Below are 5,311 nucleotides of genomic sequence, written 5' to 3'. Positions count from 1 at the left end.
ATAGCTTGAACTACCGAGTTAAATACTTGGCAGCCTCCTCCCTGGTTACTTATAACTAAACGTAACAATTACATTCCCCCTTATTTGTAACCAAACAATCTGTTTCTAAATGCTTACAAAATGATATTTTTATAAAAAAGTAAGGTTTCACATGTAATTACCAAACAATCACAATGCTTTCTTACCTGGTAGTAAGAAATTAGAATTAGTTGGTGGCGCCACTGCCATTGTTAGTGCAGGTGATAAGGGACCCACCCACTTTCGGGAATACCCAGCACTGTATGTGAAACCTTATTTTATTATAAAAATATGATTTTCACATAAGTGACTTACCAAACAATTACAAAACTGATTCCATGTTCCAAGGAAGGTGGGTAAATGGTAAATGGACAGCTATTGTCTTCTGTCTTAAATAAGTTATTGGTTTAGAAAACAATATGCTCACATTACACATTGTTTGCAGTGCTTTACCTGGTGTGAGAGCAGCAGCTGCAGGTGGATGCTGTCTCTGGTCAGCACTCTCATCACCTGTAGGAGGCATGGCAATAATGGTCGGTTCCTCCCTACTAAAGGTGGGATTTCATAACCAAGGAGGTTCACCAATGGTCAATAAAAATAAACAGTTTACCGTTGCCCTGGGCGAAGACCAGACAACCAATCCAAAGAAGGCACCTACACTAAAAATAAAGGAAAAAAGACAGGCTTCCCAAAAGCTACACAACCTTAAAAAAATACAAGGCGAGGAGATAGTTGAGGGAAAGAGGTCCCCCTATGCTTCCTCTCCCAACACCATGCCAGCTATAGACAACAGCCCTAACCTACTACAATTCTCAAAAACAGATTCTATATCCTTAAGGTAATTCGATGCGAACAACGATTTTGATCTCCAGAATGTCATTTGCAGAATGGAGGATACTGACATATTGTGTCTAAAAGCTAATGATGGAAGTCGTCACTGCTGAATTTCATGACCTCTCACCTTCAAAACATTAAGCACTTCGTCTTGGACTTGAGCATGAGCCTCCAGAATAAGACTTCTAGGAAGAACAAAACAGCATTTTTGGAGAGAGGATGGGAGGGCTCTTTCACCGAACACCAGAGATGGCTCAAGCTTCCTCTCAGGTTCTTCGTCCTATGAAGATAATATTTAACAGCCCTAACTGGATACAATGTTCATTCTTATTCTTCTGGGCCCAATATATCCATCAGGTTCTTTATCACTAAAGAGCGATGCCACGGCCTGCGACGGGTCCTCATTCTTAGCTTCTCCCAGCAGTTGCTAGGCTACTAAGAACAGTCTTCTTCGTAAGATTCTTCAGGGAAAAAGACCATAACTGTACGAAATACGGACTAGATAACCACCTTTATACAACATCCAAGTTCCAGTCCACTTCTCCAGATTTTCCCACTTTTGATGTCTCAAAAGTTTTAATGAGGTCGCTGATGTCCTGAGTATTCGAAATGTCAAGGCCCCTATGCTTAAACACTGAAGAAAGCATGGACCTATAACCTTTGATAATAGACGTGGATAGTTTCCTAGTATCTTGTAAAAATATATTAAAACTCCACCATTTGCATTACAGATGTGGTAGAAGAAGATATGTGGGATTCTGTCTGACCACATTCTAAATGCTCTCCACTTCTACTGGTAGAGTTTACAAGAAGAAGCTCTACTATATCTTGCAATAACCTCCGCCGCTCTTCGAGAAAACCTTTCAGTCTGATAAGATCCCTGACAGTCTGTATCCTGTCAGGGCCAGAGCAGACAATCCTTGGTGTTACCTGTCGAAGTTGGGTTGTTTGCGAAGACGATGACCTATGGAAAAATCTGGGGAAGTCCACTAGAAGCTTGAGGTGGTCTGGGAACCATTCTTTCTCGGGCCAGAATGGAGCCATGAGCGTCATGGACACATTCTGATGGGACTGAAATTTTTTGATGACCTCTCTTATAAGCCCGAAGGGGGTAAACTCATGTATCCGTTGAGTCCCGAGCAGTCCAGAAGTATTGCATCTGTTCTCTAAGCTGGAGGATCTAGAACAGGTGAACAGAAGATTGGAAGGTGATTGTTCCTTGAGGTGGCGAAGAGATCTATAGATGGTTTTCCCCTGAGTCTCCACAGGTCTTGGCAAACTTTCTCGTTCAGAGTCCACTCCGTCAGAAGGACTTGGTTGGAGCAGCTCAGCTCGTCTTCCGAGACATTCATTTTCCCTTGGACGAACCTTGGGAACATATTGATTTTTTGCCTGCTTGCCCAAAGAAGATCATCTTCTTTCCACTCATTGAGAGAAAAAAAGGGTGTCCCCCTTTGTTTCTGGACATATGAAAGGGCCATGGTGTTGTCCGCATAAATCGCTACATTTCTTCCAGCGACTAGCAAAGTAAAGGCTTGAAGTCCAAGAAAAATTGCCTTCAGTTCCTTCATACTTATGTGGAGGGTCTTTTCTTGTTCTGTGTGCAATCCTGAAACTCTCCTGTCCCCTAAGAGAGCTCCCGTTCCTTTGTCCGATGCGTCGGAGAACAACTCTAGGTCGGGGTTCTGAGTGAATAAAGAGATCCCTTCCTGAAGTCTATCCTGCATAAGCCACCAACAAAGATCTGACTTTATTTCTTCTTTCAGGGGAAAGACGAACGAATCTAGTTGAGTCTTCCAATTCCAATTCGCTTTCAGAAAGAATTGGAGAGGCCTCATGTGGAGAGGGCCTAAAGTTACGAAACTCTCCACCGATAATAAGGCTCCGAAGAGACTCATCCAGTCCAGTGCTGAGCATGACGAGCAAATTAAGAAGTCTTGCACTGTCTTCAGGCATGACTCTATTCTTTTCAATGAGAGAAAAACTCGAAAAGCTAGTCTGGAATCATCCCTAAATAGAGAATCTTCTGAGTCAGAGACAACTGGGATTTCTTCTGATTTATTAAAATCCCTTAACTGTCAAGTTACACGTAATGTCTTCTCTAAGTCCTCCACACACTGATGACTCAATCTGGATCTCAGTAACCAGATGTCTAAGTAGAATGAAGTGTTGATCCCCATCAGATGTAACCATTTCTCCAGGGGAGCAAGGATTCGGGTAAATACTTTGGGAGCCGTACACAATCTGAAGCAGAGGGCTCTGAATTGAAATAGTATTCTCCCTTTAAAGATGAACCTCAGAAACTTCACTGACTCTTGGTGAATGGGGACATGAAAGTATGTATCTTCCATGTCGAGAGTCACCATCCAGTTGTCTAGTTAGAGCTGACATGATGGACTGACTGGTTTCCATAAGAAATTTCGTCTTCTGCACATCGAAATTCATTCCACTGACGTCTAGCACGGGTCTCCAGCCCCCCAATGCCTTGGGAACAAAGAGCCTGTTGTAAAAATGTACGCAGTTCGTGTCTTTCATTTCCTCTATGGCCTGCTTGCTGATAAGGGATCAAATACCTTCTTGGAGTACTTATACTATAAACAGCTCTGCTCCTTTCTGGAGCCTCGCTCCTACAGGTGTGTGAAGGATCTTCTGATTATTTGAAAGTCAACTTAAAAGAAGCCTTCTTGGTTGACTTAGCTGGAGCTCACAAGTTAGTCCTTAGTCTATTTTGGATCCTGGTCCCCCCCCCCCCCCCCCCCCCCCCCCCCACAAAAAAAGGTTGTTTCTGTAGAGGGGAAGATATCTTTCAGATATCTTGTCTGACTCCTTTCCAAGAAATGGAAAAAGGTGCGACTGGTTAGTTGTCATTTCCTAAGATGTGAGTGAACACCACGACTCCCTTTTTTTTTAATACCCCCATTGTAAAAAGAGAAGCTAGTTCTCCTGATCCATCTCTTCCTGCTTTGTCTTTTACCAAAGACTAGCACTCCTCGATCTTCCTGGCCAATGCTCCAAATTCAATCCAGTAAGCTAAAACCTTCTATCACTCGGAAAAAGTTCCTCACAAGATAAGTCAAAATCTGGAGTCGAAAACATTACTCAAGCAGCCGCGAAAGCGAATCTTCAGTTAGCATCTACTAAACCAATGAAGTCCCTTTGAGAGGTGGCAGACACTCCCAATGAAGGAACGTCTCTGGTTGCATAAAAACAGCACTTCTTGTTCTGGAGCTTGGAAGGAGGATAGGCGAAAGAAGCTTTACCCGGCTCCCGCCAACCACTCATTAGCCTTCTTCAACACTTTCATGTCAGACTGGGAAAGAAACAACTTCAGTAAATGGAAGATGGCGAAGGAGAAGCTGGCTCGAAGAAATCTGGGTAAGTAGCAAATAAATACTTCAAGTTCCTCGTTGTACGAGTGATTTTCTCACTCGGCTACCTGTCTGGTGGTCCGAAGTTCGATTCTCGGCTCGGCCATCGTGGAATCAGAGGAATTTATTTCTGGTGATAGAAAATAATTTTTCGATATAATGTGGTTCGGATCCCACAATAAGCTGTAGGTCCCGTTGCTAGGTGGCCAATTAGTTCCTAGCCACGTAAAATATCTACTCCTTCGGGCCAGCCCTAGGAGAGCTCTTAATCAGCTCAGTGGTCTGGTAAAACTAAGATATACTTAACTTTTTTCAAGAGACTCAAGTGGGCTGATGATGACTTCAAGAGTTGATCCTCTTCCTCTTCTGAAGAAACGGGGGACAGACCATCGTCCTCTCCTTTAGGAGCTGTTACTTTCTTCAGGAAACCCATGAGCTCTTGCAGTTGCTGTCTGAAAGGTCCCAAAGACGACTCATCGAGCATAGCGCTAGTCTTGGAAGTAAAATCCATGGCAGTTGAACAACTCTTCTTAGATGATGAGCAACTTACAGGCGAGACAACCCATGCCAAAGGAGGTGAATGAGATGTAAATCCTTTCAACGAGCACTGAAGGGAGTTGATAGCGTGAGAGCGGGTACTCTGTACCGAGTGCTTTGGTGCCAGAATGTGCCTGTCACCAGATGAATCTTGATTCCCAGGAGACAACTGACATGAAACTTAAATGAACTTTACAAATCTTGTCATTGGTCGATTGCTCAACAAAAGCACGAAATGACATCTCCCAATTTGATAACAGATCTGGCCAAAAACGCACATTTTTTTACCATTTTGGATTCTAAGCTGGAAATGGTGTTAAGATTGGAAGCATGAGATACCTGGACTGGAGTTTGTGGCATGAAGTAAGAGGACTAACAATAGGAGAGATGTCAGATAAAAAAGGGGAAGAAAAGTAGGCTTCTTTGCCTCTAAGGGCAAAAGAGTTGCCTGAATACTGGACTTACTTTTGGACCCTAAGAATCGCCTTTCTCTTACTATCTTTCTCCATCTTCTCTAAATGAGACTTAAAGTTCTTCCAAGCCCTGATAATCTA

Source organism: Macrobrachium nipponense, chromosome 47 (assembly GCF_015104395.2).
Source record: "Macrobrachium nipponense isolate FS-2020 chromosome 47, ASM1510439v2, whole genome shotgun sequence".
Lineage (NCBI taxonomy): Eukaryota > Metazoa > Arthropoda > Malacostraca > Decapoda > Palaemonidae > Macrobrachium > Macrobrachium nipponense.
This window is presented reverse-complemented; position numbering follows the sequence as displayed.